Consider the following 16354-nt stretch of genomic DNA (forward strand, 5'->3'; position numbering starts at 1 on the left):
ATTCCTAAGATACATTGACGGTCACATCCAGCCCTATCTCACTTCCAGCTAATCCTTTCAAGGCATCATACCTCTCCTGACCCCCTTTTCCCCTCACAGAAAGAGGAACCAGATTTCCCCTGTGTTACTTATCATCAATATAAACAGCAGTTTTATTCCTGTTATTTCCCCTTTCAACCTTGTAATGAAGTTGGCTACTGTTCCTCTGCACAGGAAGAAAGACTTCCTTCCTCTATGTCTTGCTTTCCCCCAAGCTTAGGAACAATCTTCCCTTTCTTGTGGACTCTGCACTCTAACATTTTCTAACATGAATTAAACTGATCAAAGTCACTCCCCTCTCTTTCCAACCTTTCAGATTTTCTCATGTTCTACCTAGGTAAGAGCAGCCATCCAGGAAGCTGATGTCCTCACTGAGAAGTGTCAGGGTGCCTGTCTTCTCTTCCCCATGTTTCTGGTTTTGCTGCAGTGGCTGTCATCTCTCCTCCTGGCACTTTGTCACTAGTAGTGAACCTGTTTAGTACCCACCTTCCTTTTTATATTGCGTATTATGCAGTATAAAAATAGATGATTTCCAATGAAAAAAAGATATCTCCCTCTCCTTCCTTCCCTCCCATTAGGAGGGAAGTTTTCCTCTCACGTGGTGCATTGACCAGAGGTCAACCACCAGTGTTGTTCTTGGGTGCTGTCCACCTTGTTTTAAGACAGGTCCTCTTGTTGAACTCATCAATTAGAGGAGGCTGGCTGGTCAGCAAGCCCAAGGAATCCAGCTCTCTTCGGCTCTCTCCATTGCTGTGATTACAGTCGAACACCACCATCCACTGTTGTTGACTATTGCTTGTTTATTTTTCAAACTTTGGTGCTGTGGACCAAATTCAAATCTTTGTTCTTTTGTGGCAAGTACTTTACAGACTTAACCAATCTTTCCTGCCCTACTTTTCTTAGTTTTTCATTTTAATGTTGACTCATTCTAAATGGCTTGACAGTGTTTCTCTAAACACTTGTTATTGCTCTACAGAACTGGCCATGTGAAAACCCTTCCACTATGAGCAACTAAATGGAGGACAGAAGAAAAATGCTGTTGTCAAGGTGTGGCATGGTCCTTAGTTTGTATTATGCTGCTTCCAACAAAACACTTGCTGTTCTGACCAGTTGAAGAAATGGATTCATTCTCACTGTGTAACAACCAGCCTCAACTAGTTTGGCAGTAAATACTTGGTTGTATGTTAGGACTATATATTGTTATCTTTCTCACATTCTCTAAAGTTTATAAAGCAATCAGTATCCCCACTGCCTTTTTTGCAACACTCTTCAGACCACTCTTTAAAGTCTCACTTAGGGTTTCCGTTTTCTCCTTATTACATACACTAGTAGAATCCACATTTTTTCCCTTTTTCTCTTTGCTGAGTATTGTGTTTTGTAGCCGGCAGCTTTATCAAATAGGGTCTGTATGTATTGTGATACACATTTAATCCTTTTCAAATTATCTGAATTGGTGCTTCCAAATCTTCACACTCCCATCAGTTTGCTTGTTTTTTCCTTCTTTTCCTTTGTGGTAGGAACCATTTGTATAGACTTAGTTTTTAAAAACCACAGAACTCTATCTGTTGGTACACAGTGTGGTTTGGTTTCTGGTATACTTCCATGTTGTGCAGCAGGCTGTAGTGAAGGTTAAGAGTCTTCCTGAGGGTACCCCTGCCCTTCCCCGGCACCCCTGCCCTTCCCCAGCACCCTTCAGTGGTGTTAAGTGTATAAAGGCATACACAGGGTCCATCCTGAATGGAGATGTTTGTCCATGGCGTTTCAGGGTTTTCTGTTTATGCTTTCTTTGAGGCGTGTTATTATAGGTGCCCAGACATTTTATAGTTGATTAATTTAGATGACAAATGTTTATGAAATGCTGCTGGCACCTAGGGAATTGCAAAAGAATGAGACTCCATTACTACCTAAAAGTACCTGTGTTCTCACAGGAGGCCACATTTCTAACCATTAATGTCCGAACAGTGTGACTTTGTTTCTGACCAGCACAGACAGAGCCATCAGGGAGCAAGCTCCAAAGAAGCATCCTTCTTTTCATCTGAGAGGAGGCCTAGAACTGGACCTTCCACAGGCAGGAGGAGTGAGCAACCAGTACATAAAAGGCCCACCACTTGCTTCTCTTTTAGCTTTTTGGAGCTGAATAGAAGTTGTCTGAGAAGAGCCACAGAAGAACTAAAAATTCAGTACCTTGAAAATATTTGATGGCATAAGAGTTGGACAATGGCAAAAACAGAGGCTTGGTGGTTAATATTATAACTGAGACCTACAGCCTGTGATGTTAGATGTCTTCAGAAAAGTGCATATGGCTCAGAAGTGAGACACAATATGAAAAGGCCAATAATGGGTTGTGGTTAACCAAAGACCAAGTATTCATTTGTTGGAGAAAGTGACTGGTTTATTTATTTATTCTTTCTATTATTTATAGGTTCAGAAAACAATTATTTGATGTGCATATTTTCTTATCATTAATGGGATGCAAATTTTATTTCCCTTTTTTTAAAGACAGGAATCTTTCACTGCCTTTCACATTGCTGACACTGTTTCTAGAAAATGCCTTAGGTGTTTTTAAAGAGTGGAGGGAGAGGGAGAGAAGGGAGGAAGGGAGACAATGGATTTAAGGTAATTGATTTCTGGAATTTATCCACACCAAAAACAACAACAACAAAAAAACCCTGTGTGTCACTTAGGTAAAGTTATCCCTTTTCTCTAAGTGTATTTAGTGAGCAAAACCCACTTATGTTCTCATCCAGTAATTGTTTAAAAAATTGATCTTTTTTTCATTCAGAGGGATTAAAGGCATGCATCTAATTGCTAAATATTATTTTCAAAAACTAGTCTGAGTCTGTCTTTATTAGCTGGAAGAGGTTTCATCCTTAGAAGCATGTTTAGGATCTTGTGCCAACCCAAACCCTTCCCAGGCCTGTTCAGGCTAGAATTATTTGGCAGAGAGTATCTTTTTAAAAGTGTCATGAACAGGAATGTCCCAGAAATGTTCACCTCAAACCTCAACTTGACTTGTAGAACAATTTACTAAATAGAGAGATGTGAGGATCAAGTGACCATCAGCTGGTATAAATGTTTTTGGTCAGTGTAGTCACAGGACATCAGGTATGCAAGAGTTAGACAGGCTGCCACCACGTGCCTGGTTATGGTGATAGCTACTCTAACATAATGCAGAAGGAATCTCAGCTCACAGGAATGTACTTTAATTAGACACCTGTATTTCAAGGGTGGTTTCTCCTCCAGAATCATTTAACCCTGTGGCACAATGTGAGTTTTTGAATGCATTACTTTCCTGGTCTATACTTACTGTTAATTAGACTTTTTGTTCTTTACCATTTCAGAGGCATGTGATTTTTATCAACAGCTTTATTGAAGAATGATAAAGAAAGAACAACACATACTTCATGTGGGAAGTTTGATGAGTGTGGATATATGTAAACACCTATGATGCCATAACCCAATTCCCCATAATCAAGGTAATCACAGGCCCAGTGCCTCCCAAAGTTTGTTTCTCTCTCTCTCTCTCTCTTCCCACTTCATGTATATGTCTATTTAAAAAAAAAAAACATTTAACATAAAGCCCACCTAATGGAAGACATTTTTGATTTACTTTTAAATTAATGATGACTTTATTAAAGTCATGGAGTGGCTTGTGCTCTTTCAGATCCATAAATGTGTTTGTGATAGAAGTTAACTGCATTCTTAAGTTAACAAAAGGCTGCTAGCATATGTACTAAATGTCCATGCTACTAGGGTGGCGCCTAGAGACATGGGACAAAACTACTGGGATTAGAAAAATCACAGAAATAAAAAGTGTTTAGAAGCTTTTTTTTAAAAGAAAGATTATTTTCTTTTAAGTTTTAAAAAGTCCTTTGAACACTTTCATTCTGCCAGTGCTGTGTGAGTGGCTGGTCCTTCTGCATTTACTTCTCACATAGTCTTTAGGATCAAAATTTCTTCCCAGAGCTGTCATTTCTAAAGTTAGGGATTCTTTTTGAAGGCAAAATAGAGTTGCTTGAGAAAAAAAAGATCTTCAAAAGCCATTGAGTGATTCTAGTCTTGCTTTAGTTGAATGACCCTCCAAGCAGCATTTCTTTCATTTCTAGGGAAACTGTCATTCAAGTGTAGTTTTTCTAGCTGGAAGCTTCACTTTCATTGTCAATAAGTTTCTTCCTTCTTCAGCCTGTAGGGTGCTCCTGCTTAATTGTGGAGTATGGGCTCTTCAAATTCTAGGGTAACTTTGCAAGTAATAGGTTCCATCCCAGTTCAAAGCAGGTTTAACTTTTAATGAGTCTTTGCTTCCATTTCAAATCCTCTTTTCCCACCGTAGACTAATTGTCATCAGCCAAAATGGAGTCTCTTGTGTGTTGTTTATGTTTTGTTTCTTTGTGGTACAGATTACATTCAGGAAGTAGATCCCTTGGTTACAGTTCTTTCTCATACGGGAGTTTAATTACTAGGTAATAAAATTATTATTATTATTATTATTATTATTATTATTATTTTTGGTTTTTCGAGGCAGGGTTTCTCTGTGTAGCTTTGCACCTTTCCTGGAACTCGCTTTGGAGACCAGGCTGGCCTCGAACTCACAGAGATCCGCCTGGCTCTGCCTCCCGAGTGCTGGGATTAAAGGCGTGCGCCACCGCCGCCCGGCGGGTAATAAAATTATGTAATGACTATGTAGTTTAGTACTGTTTCTTCTCTTTGAATTTCATTTATAAACTTTGAAAATGTGCTATTATTCAAAATTCCCTATCAAGGTGGTCAATATTGCATTGGTTAGTGGTGGGTACTAATGGAATAACCTTTAATAAAGTTTTATTTATAGTTGTTCATCATGCATTGACTATAAAAGTTTAAGAGAAAAGGAAAGAATACATTAATCTTAGTTCTTTAAATACAGTGAATTTATAGGATAGGGTAACCTTTGAGTATTAAAACTATCACTTTTCTAATCTAAAGATAGACTAAGATTTATTTTGTATTTATTTAGAATGTATGTGTTAAATATTTAGTTTTATGGTACTGTTACAGTTCTTTTTTAAAAAAAATTTTGCCATCCTTAATTTGAAATTTTAGGCACAATAGGGATTAATTACATTCTAAATAATTTTATTGCTACATAACTTTATGTATGCATAGAATTCATTTCCATTAAATATATCTCATGCCCTCCCCTCCGATATTTTCCCTTTTATTGAAAATAGATTCTTTTCTTATACAATATATCCTGATTATAGTTACTCCCCCTCTTTCTCCCAGTTCCTTCCCACCTCCTTTCCCATCCAGACTCACCCCCTTTCTGTCTCCCATTAGAAAAGAACAGGCTTCTGAAAGAGAACAACAAAACATAACAAAATAAAATAAAACAAAAACTACCACACCAAAGTTGGACAAGGTAAACCAACAGAAGGAAAAGAGCCCCAAGTGAAGGCAAAAGAATCAGAGACCCACTCATTTACACACTCATGAATTCTTAAAAAATTCTAAACTGAAAGCTATAATATATATGCAAAGGATCTGGTACAAACCCGTGTAGACCCTGTGCTTGTTGCTTCAGTCTCTGAGTTCTCTTTGCTCAGTTGATTTAGAGGACCTTATTCTCCTGATGTCTTCCATTTGTTTCTTTCTGCTGCAGGAGGAAGCTTCTCTAAGGATGGCTGAATAAAGCCTGAGTATAGCAGAATATCATTATGAGTGATTTTATCACTCTTTTTTTTTTTTAAAGACTAGTAGTATTTGGTTTCACCCTAGGTCTCCTGGCTATCTAATCTCTGGTTCTTGATCACTCAAGCAGTGTATGGCTTCCATCTCGTGGTGTAGGCCTTAAGTCAAATCAAACATTGCTTGGTTACTCCCAAAAGCTTTGTGGCACCATTGCCCTAGCATATATTTTTCAAGCAAGAGAGATTGTAGATCAGAGTTTTGTGGTTGGGTTGGTGTTTATGTTTCTCTTTTGATGATCTGCAGAGTACCTTCCTACATCAGAGACTAGGATATAGGGTGAAGGTTTTATGTTTGCACTAGCTTGAGCTCTCCTGCCTCAATGAGTTTTGTTTGTGTTGTCTTCAGCAATGGGGTCTTGCTGTCTGTTCATGAAGAGCAACCTATATTCTTTTCTACAGCCTGGATTGTTTGGAGATTTCTGTGTGTCCCCTTAGAACTCAATTGGATGTAACCCAGTCCCAGTACTGGCTTTGGGACTCACTCTCCCATCATTTGGAGACTTCATTAGGATTGCCTTCATATATCTTAGGAAGTTTCCACTGTACTGGGTTTCCATGCCATCCCTAAAATCCCTCAATTCTAGCTGTATCTCCCTGTATTCCCTCCCTCAACCCTACCTGCCCTCCCCGACCTGATCCTCCCATTCTTTTGCCCCCCCCCCCCAGACCACCCATAACATCTATTCTATTTCCCCCCTCCCAGGGAGAACCATGTGTCCCCCCAGTCACTTCTTCCATACCTAACCTCTGAGTCTACAGATTGTAGCTAAGACTGACTAAGATCGTAGCTAAGATTTATAAATGAACATCTGTTTAACCTTGGCATTGGAACTAACCAAACTAAACCCTTGTCTCACTCTGGAAGCTTTTTCTATAAAAGGTGATTTAGGAATAGTTGTAAAATATTATGAGATGTGTGTTTGTGTCCTTTGTAAATGCTTTATTTTACAGTAAGGGTAAGATCCTGCCAAAACTGAGCAAATGCTTTTCTTTGTATCTGATTATGCGTGTTCCTTTGCGGAGAATGCTAATAGATGTGGTTAGTTTATAATTATTAAAAGGGGGAAAAACAAAGAAAAGCCTACTTCCCTCATCAATCCCAACCCTGTCCTCTTGAAAAGATCCAAGCACACTGTGGCTCTCAGAAAGCTACTTATGTTTCCATACCATTAACAATATTGTAATGAGCCACTTTTCTTGGTCCTGCATGTATTTGATTATCAGTCTATGGTCCGATTGCATGTTCATTGAACTTGTGCTATTGGAAAGTTGAAAGCTTTTGAGAGATTTCTTTCTGATGATAACACTCCTAAATGTTTCCAAGTGAATGCTGCAGAATTTTAAAATATTAAAAGAGCAGGACTCTAAGGTGTATGTGCTTGGTGCAAAGTCACATAGTTCTTTACATTTGAAAATGATCCTAAATGTAGAAAACAGTGATTGCCCATGGTGGTCAAATGCAGACATAGGGTGCCTTACTTCAAATTATTGGATATGGTCCTGCCTTGATGCCTTTGACACTTGTCTCTTTCACTTCCCCAGGTTCCTGACTCTCCCCTAGATATATGTATGCCTCTGTCAGGCATTCAGACTGTCAGGTCGTCAGTCACACACTCCTTCACTACCATAAAAACAGTACAGTTATTTTCAGCTATTTATTATTCTATGAAATGACTGCATATATGCTGGATTCTTTTCTTGGTTTTCCTTACCCTTGTTGTCATTCTCAGTTCCAAGAGTCAGGGGGTCTTTGTTCAGTGTTGTATTCTTCATACCTGGACTAAAAAACAGAAAAGTTTCCCAGCAATTATTTCTAGAAAGATAAATGAGTGACTAGATCAACATAGAACTTACCTAGTTAACAATTTAGACCTGTGTTATTTTATAGGGGGACAGCTACAAATTGACAAACTGATGAGGTGCTACTTTGAACACTTTTTTTTAATTTTTATTTTTATTTTGCAATACAATTCAGTTCTACATATCAGCCACGGATTCTCTTGTTCTCCCCCCTCCGCCCCCCCCCTCACCTTCCCCTAGCCCACCCCCCATTCCCACCTCCTCCAGGCAAACGAATATTGGTGAAATTATTAAGGTCACTCCACGTAGTTAAAAGGAGATTTATTTAATGGCGTAACTTACAAATTAAGGAATAGGTAGGTCGCGGAGTCTGGGGAAGGTGTATCACAGTCCAGCGGTGTTGTCTGGAGCTCTGCTTGGTCCACCTCCACTATCCAGGGTCCCGCAACTGAGAGAGCGCCCGCTGATCCAGCTCTCGGGTCCCCAGGCGCCTCCCTTGGCCCCACCTTGTAGGCGTGACAGTTGCCGAAGTCTCAATGGGGGTTGGAACTTCCAGATCTAAGCTGGAATGGCTACCCACTACAAATGAATGGAAACACATGAACTATGAACCAATGGCTGAGGGGTCACCAACTGGATCAGGCCCTCTGAATGGGTGAGACAGTTGATTGGCTTGATCTGTTTGGGAGGCATCCAGGCAGTGGGACCAGATCCTGTGCTCATTGCATGTGTTGGCTGTTTGAAACCTGGGGCCTATGCAGAATACTTTTTGAAAGGTTACCTTTTAATAATTTTCTGTTTTAGACATTAATGTTTTAGACATTTAGTAAGTGAATCTAGAGGAGGTTAACAGCTACATATATTCACAACCTGAGAAAAATATGCCACTGAAAACTCTTGGTATTGTTTCATTAATTTCTATAATTGACATCTTTTCTTTCACAGAGTCTCTCCTAAGAAGGCCACAAACTGTCTAGCTCTCAAAAGGATTATGGTGCCCTCAGTGGCTCAGTAGCCAGTGTAGATCCTGTCTTTGGTAATCAGCAGCTACATCTGGCTACTGGGTCTCTGGTGGCATCATCTAGCTTCAGTTATTATACCCAGAGCAAGGTTATTGAAATGATAGCTTTATCTGGAGCAACACACACACATGCATGCATAGACATCCATGCACACACAGTTTTCAGAGTCTAATCTTCCATTATTCATTGTGTTTGGGAAGTAATCAGGAATTTTATAAATGATGAGGTCTCTGTGTTTAGCACTGCAAAGGATATTTGAGCCATTGATTGGTTTTTCTCCTTATCTCCCTCTTTCTGCCATGAAGATACCCTTTTCTATTCAGCGGTCTGTCAGTGTATCATATACTTAACTTGATATCCATCCACCTCCCTGTCTGTACTTCCATACATTTCTTGACCTTTAAAGGTCATTTTAAAAATAGCATGATGGATGAGAACCAATAGAATTATTTGAAGAAATTTCACCTACAGATAAATCACAGAAATTGTGACTTATGTTTTCTCTGTGGTAAATAAGGCACATATCAATTTTGACATTTTGATTTGCTTTGAAATAATCTGGATGATTTGCAGACTGAACATCCAGGTCTGGGGCATGAACCTGGCATACAATGTAGATTTCTGTGTATACTAGGCAACAGCTACATTGTCTGCTGGGTTTCAGGCTACCTGGAAGCAATTCTCCATTGGCCACCTTATCAATGTTTTATCTCTAATTTTCTGAGTCACTTTTCTAGGAACCATAAATGAGTATGACTTCTCATTGAAAGGAATAGAGGAATGGACCTCCACGAAGTCGATCACCTTAGCAATTAATGGTTTCATTGTGATTTCATCCAAAACAGTCTCACATGCCATCCTGTCAACTGAAGAAACCAAAGATAAGATGTAATATCATCCTTCCTCTTCTTGCTTCAACATTCAAAGATTGATCATGTTATAATAAAATACTTTCTATTTGTTGTTGCTGACAGGAAATAAAGTACCTTAGGGCACTGCTCACCTACCTCACCATTCCTCCTCATTTTGATTTCTCTTCCTAGTTTATTTTTGTTCTTCTTTTGTCATTGCCTCCAAACTTTATGAAGGACTCTCCAGTCTCAATAGAACCTGAACATTTTATTGTGGTGTTCCAACGTCTTACCACATCATTAGTTCCCTGAAAGGGCACACTAGAATTTACTGGACTGTCTACTACTGCTGATCATTCCTTATGAAAGCAGAAGAACAGCTGTGTGATGGAATGACAAGGAACTTAGGCAAGGAGCTCAAGCATGGCTTTCCATGGTGAGAGGAAGAAGAGAATTGAAATTGCTTCTAAGAAACACAAGTTTTATAATGTGGTTTATTTGCCTACTCTTTTGGTAAATAAATGTAAATGTATGAATATTTCTAGAAAGTAGCAATTCAGGCTAAAATTCTCAGTGGAGCAATAGAAGTTTTAAAGGGGAATTTGTAAGTAGTTATAAACTAGAGATTTTTTAGTAAGAAATCATGTATTTTACATTTATGTGACTTAAATAAACTAGAAAAGGTATGCAAGTGATGTAAAGATCAAGTCTATGTAATTAATCACCAATGATGGTAATATAGTGTATTTTTGTCACCTCATGCTGAATTCAATGAAAATAAAGCTAATAACTTAGAATTTTTAAAAGGTTGTGCTGTCTGTTCTGCATGCATTTTGGTTTCCTACTTACCAGTTCATTCCATCTACTATTTTGAGCCCAAGCCACTGGTCTTATTTTTAAAAAAAAAGACCCTTTATAGTTGAGGAATTTGACAACATTTTAAGTGTGGTAAATGACTCTGTACAGCAAGGGTTTATTTAATTAATCTCATAGTTTTCTTAATAGTTATCAAGAGGGTATTGTTTTCTTTCTTCTATCTCTGCACCCACAAAGTTTTTTGAAGTCAATTATGCAGGAGGCCGTGGGAGTATACAACAGGAGAAAACTAGTGTTCAACAGGTCAACCCACCAGAGGAATAACTCCTTTTTGGGAGCCCTACCTGGCAAAGCTGTGGAGTTTCTTTCTGTTAATGTCTGTAACTTTCTCATGTGCCTCCACATAACTCCCTAAAAAGAACAGCTGTGGGGGTCTTTCCACAGACTATTGGTAGTTTGTTTCACATCTTTGGGCACACTTATAGCTGTGGATGGTCAGTAAGATGATTTCTGTTTAATCTGTATAATTCTGATGAACAGAATACTAGAATATTTTTTTCTTTTTTTGGCCTTTATTTGCTTTTTTAAAAAACTTTCTTTTGTGTACATTGTTATGAAGGTGTCAGATTCCCTGGAACTGGAGTTACAGACAGTTGTGAGCTGCCATATGGGTGCTGGCAATTGAACCCATGTCCTCTGCCAATGCTCCTAGCCCCTGAGCCATCTCTCCAGCCCCCTAGAATATTTTTCTTAATTGATGCAGGAAAGTAACAGTATTCTGAGTCTCAAAGACAGCCAATTTTAAATTTCAGAATAAATTCAAAACAAACTAAGCTGCCCCTGCAAAAAATACACAACGGCTAGTTTCCAGTTGTTTATTGCTAAATCAGGACCAGGCTGTTTACATTGAGACATAACCCCTATAGTAATTGACTGTATGTACCCCAATCACTCAAGGTTTAGCCAACTATTGTTATCCTGAATTTCAATGTCATCTTCTGTGTGGGAACATTAACCACTCATGCTACATGCTTGGCCAAGTTTTACTTACTGGCCATTCAGCAAGACCTTCCTAGCCTGAGAAAAACTGAGTTATCAAGTGTTATGAGAATGGGTTGGACCCTGAAAATGTAACTCATAATTATCCTGAGTTTGGCCGTGAGGGGGACTGTGAAAAGCTATGGGGAGAACTGCTGTTAAAAGAGCTGTGCAGAGAGTAAGAGTGAGTGTGTGTGGGTATGTGCTGAAGAAGGGATGTGAAGGAACTGTGTAAAGAGCAGGGAGTGAGCAAGGTGTGGGAGAGTGTGTGTGTGTGCTGAGTGAGGGATGTAGCTGTGTGGAAAGAGGAGAAGTGTGGGAGATAGAGTAAGGTGAGAGTGAATGAAAAGAATGAGTAAAGAGTGCATAAATGATGTAAAATAAATAAATGTGAAGGAATGTAACAGTAGAGAGAAGAAATGTGTATAGAAGAGATGGAGTTATATAAAGAAGAGATGTAAAAAAGAGGTATATGGCTATGTGGAGAATTTATGGAGAATAACAGTATGTAATGTAACTTGGGTATATGAAGAATGTAACAATGTGGAATGTATCTATGTGGAACAGAGATTTGCTGAGAGGATATTTTAAGATGAAGAAAAAATAAATTATCATCAGAAAGCATGAGTGTTTCCTTATTTTTTCCCCTCCAATAAAAAATGGAAAATGTCGCCGGGTGGTGGTGGCGCACGCCTTTAATCCCAGCACTCGGGAGGCAGAGGCAGGTGGATCTCTGTGAGTTCGAGGCCAGCCTGGTCTCCAAAGCGAGTTCCAGGAAAGGCACAAAGCTACACAGAAACCCTGTCTTGAAAAACCAAAAAAAAAAAAAAAAAAAAAAGGAAAATGTCTAGCCCTCAGATGAGAATTTTTCCTAAGGCCTCACTTCCTTTATGGATTTTTTTTTTGGCATACTCTTGGTGCATTCTTGGAGCTGGCTCTCCTGAAGACTGCTCTATGTTTGTCTATCACTAAACAAAGTGTGGAGCCAGATGTATAGAGTTTCATACCCAAAGTTTCATTTCCTTTTCCAAAGTGACACAGCAATACTGGATGGATCCTCTAAGTATGGCCAAATATAACGATATAACAGGAAATACATATTCACACTTAGTGTACAATTTCTGTCACCCTTGTACTTTACTGAGTGATAGGGATGCTAGCGTCTTTTATTGAAGTATTTGGTCTATTCCTCACAAGAACAGCCAAGATCACTAGAGTCTATATCTTTTGTATGCTGATGAATAGATAGATGGTGGGGGGGGGAGGCTGGTTGGCTTCCAGAAGGTGGCTAGATGCCAAAAGCACCATGATATGTTTTCTTCAGACTGAGTAGGTGACTTTACTTCCATAAATATAGTAGTGGCTGTGGAACTGTTACATTGTGCCATTACTAAAATCCCCTCCAAGTCCATTTGTGCAACTACAACAAAATACCTACAACTTAAAACAATTCTTAAAGAAAAATATTTTATTTTTTAACAATTCTTAGAGATAAGTCTAAGTTTACAACATCAACATTCATTGTCTGATAGCCACCTTCTTGGTGTTTATTCATGTGATTAAAAAGGCAAAAAAGTTGAACACTTGTCACGTAAACCCATCCATCAAGCCCTAATCATGTTCATAAGAGTGGAATGCTTGTAACATAGTCAACTTTCTGAATACCCTACCTCAGTGTTGCACGTTGAGTTTCCACATGGCACTCTTCTCCTAACCTGATTCCCCATTCATGTCCTTTTCAGTTGTGAAACACTGAAATCTTGTTCCAGCACATCTAATCACTTTAAAGTCTAACTTATTACTGTTACACTTCTGATCACAAGTTTCAACATGAACGGGGAGGGTGACAGCAATCATTAATGCCTGATTAATCACAAATATAATGGAACATCCTCCAGCTTTGTAGGTAGATGTGGTACTGAGTGCATGGCCTAGGGCAGGAATGGAATCCAGGTGTCTTTCAACATGTTGCCATATACATGACTTTGGTTGGGCTGTTCTTACCTTGGATCCCTTAGGGTAAATGAGTAAGTAATGGTAAGTAAACGTCCCTGAGTTCTATGAGCTATGTAACATGAAGTCTTTGGGGAACTCCTGATACATACATAGGTCAACAGACAAGTATAAATGGTAACAAGCAATTGGCATTTGAAATAGGACTCCTTTGAGATTGAGCTCTTAACTTCTACAATATGCTATCTTCAAGTAGAAGGTAGCTAAATTGAGTTGAATTGTAGACAAACAGCTGATGTCATGAAACTCCTAGGCATCTGACACATTTATCAGAATGGCGTGAGTTAATACAGGGCTAAAAGGGTACAAATTATTAGAGACTGGTTTTTCTGAACGTTCCCCTCTTGTCTCTGTGAGATCCCTGGAAAAAGTAAATTAAATGTTTGATGGCTTTGTCTATAAGTGAGACCCACAACCTGGAGAGAGATACATACATGTATAACTATAAAACATATTGCAAAATATAAACACTAAAAAATGCTAGTGGGAACTAGCGGGTTTTTTATTAAAAAAATAAGCAGTCATCATTCCTAGGTATGTGCCCAAAAGAATTGGAAGCAAAGTCAAATACATGTATGCATATTAACAGTGCTGTTAGTATTTACAATAGCCAAGTGATGGAAACAACCCCATTGTCCATCAACTGAAATATCATTTAGCCATAAAAGAAAGTATAAACTGGGTCTTATAGGAGTAGGGGATGGAAATAAGATGATCAGTTTAAGGCCAGACTGGGCAACTCCCATCTTAGAAAACAAAGAGAACAGTAGAAATTTAGACAACAATTTGAATGAATGAATTTTAAAATCATGGTCAGTGAGGGAAAACCAGTGACAAAAGACCACATACTCCAAACATGTCTATATCGTATGTACATGATAGGAAGCAAAATTAACATGGGGATGCTATCCATGCCTCCTTCATATTTGTATGCTCACCTCACTTGTCCTGTTTCTACTTTAGCATCTCATCTGTAGTTTCATTCTTAGTTACAAGATCTTCAGTTCTGAACCTGAAACAGGTTACATCCTTCCTTTGTTATGACTGACATTTGGAAGAATAGAGGACAGTTATTTCATAGCCTACCCCTCATTTTGCTCAGATGACTCCTGTTTAACTTTGGATTACACATTCGTTAGTACCACAGAAGTATGCCCTTAAGTGCATTGTATCTACAGGCACATTAATATAGATGTGTCCCACCAGGAGAGGTAAAGACCTTGACCATTTGCTAAAGATGATGTCTGTCTGATACTGGCTTCATCCTTCATGCCTTGCGACTTCTGCTTCCCTTTTGTGAGGTCCTGGTAGAGGAACTAAATCCTCATATGCTAGGCTACTACTCTATTAGTATCTATATCCCAAGCCCTTTACTATTCCTATTTTGCAGAACTGGGGAATAGAACTCAGGGTCTTTCGATCTAGTACACATGAAGTATTTTTTCTATAACTAAACTACAACCAGCATCCCAAATTTTCCTTTTATTTATCACTCTGTATTTCCATTTCCCTCACTCTTTAAATTGTGCATCATGCAGTCAGTTTCTGTGTGTTTTTGAAAAATGTACCCTATTTTGTTCAGATAATATTTAAATTACACGAGTTATACTGTGTTAGATCTGTCTCATTCTGTTTCTTACCTTTTTACAAATTAAGCACTGTTTTTAATGTTTATTCATATCACTTCAAATTCTGTGTTAGACTCTATGGGGTTTTGTTACCACATTCTACCCATGCCGTTTCCAGTGATGGAGCCTAACTTCATTTCTTGTATCACAAACAGCATTATACTAAACATTCAAACACGTCCATTTATGGGTCTGTGTAGGAAATGTTTTGGAGGTAATAGTATGAGGGATGAGGTTGTTGGATCACCAGATTTTCCTGCCTCTCCATGGCCCTCCCTAGTATGGACTATCTGTGTTCCAAACATTAATTAACCCAGGTAACTGTCACCCTGAATTCTAGAATTAAGACTGTTAGTGAAGTTTCTGTAAGTAGAGTTATATAATCCTTTGTTGGACTTACTTTGCTGGAAAATATTTCTGAACTGGGTATAGTGGTGGAGGTCTATCATTTTAGCTACTTAAGGTGTGGCAGGAAGATTTCAAGTTGAAGCCAGTCTGGGAAACTTAGGAAGACCCTGTCTCAAAAGTGAAAATAAGGGCTAGTGATTTAGTTCAGTAGAGTACTTGTCCAGCATTCACAAAGCCCTGGGTGGTATCCCTAGAACTGCATAAAGCTAGGCATGGCAGCGCACTCTTCTAATCCCACCACTAAGGAAACTGAGGCAGGCAGATCAGAAGTTGAAGCTCTGATGCTATGCAGGCTGCTGAGGTAGAAAAGTGAGTAAATATGACCCAGCTGTGAAACCTGAAAGCTGCAATATCAACTTAACAGACAAGATGCACACACTAGTGGCAAAACTGCCTTTTGTTTGGTTTGAGGCCAACTCTCCAAACCCCCTCAGGTCTGGGTCTATAAACTTGGTCAAGAGCTCATGGCTTGGGGAGTCATTGTCCCTAGGTTCAAATATACCACCATTGTTTCTGGTTAAAGTGCAGAAAATAAGTGATGCTGGAGTGTGCAGCCTTGAATGACACATCTATATCTCCTCCAGAAAGTCTCAAGGAACATACCAGAAAAGGGGTTGGGGAAAAAGTAAGAGCCCAAGGACTGAAGACATGCACAACAAAAAGATGTCTTCTAGACATGGCATAGGTATTGCACTCATGAACTCATTGCAGCTGTGGTGGACCATTCAAAATTTCATCTTGGGCCCCAAGGCCCCACCCCTTCTTGAAAGACTACTGATGGTTGTTCAGGGAGGGGCATCATTTTCTTTAGTGATGTAGCTACAGATTAGTTGACTATGCTCTAATAAATAACCTCAGGCAAACAACTCTAGTTAAAGTCAGTGGATTACACAAAAAGAAGAAGTAGGAGAGGGACTTGTTGAGAAAAAATGTTTTAGTGAGACAGATGGAGATAAGGGGGGGAACTGAGGAGTGTGAACAATTAAAATTCATTATATACATATACATGTCAA

The 16354-nt window shown here is 38.9% G+C and overlaps 1 long non-coding RNA gene across 2 annotated transcripts in view; it reads left to right on the forward strand.

Annotated features, from left to right (window-relative positions):
• The window catches only part of LOC128108184 (uncharacterized), a 133129-nt gene that overhangs the window by 76052 nt on the left and 40723 nt on the right, over nucleotides 1–16354 (forward strand). For both annotated transcript variants that reach the window (XR_008217359.1, XR_008217367.1), the window contains exon 5: nucleotides 3381–3515. This is a non-coding gene — a long non-coding RNA (uncharacterized LOC128108184). The remainder of the gene's footprint in view (nucleotides 1–3380; nucleotides 3516–16354) is intronic.

Source organism: Peromyscus californicus, unplaced genomic scaffold (assembly GCF_007827085.1).
Source record: "Peromyscus californicus insignis strain IS unplaced genomic scaffold, ASM782708v3 Scaffold_10__1_contigs__length_136768540, whole genome shotgun sequence".
NCBI lineage: Eukaryota > Metazoa > Chordata > Mammalia > Rodentia > Cricetidae > Peromyscus > Peromyscus californicus.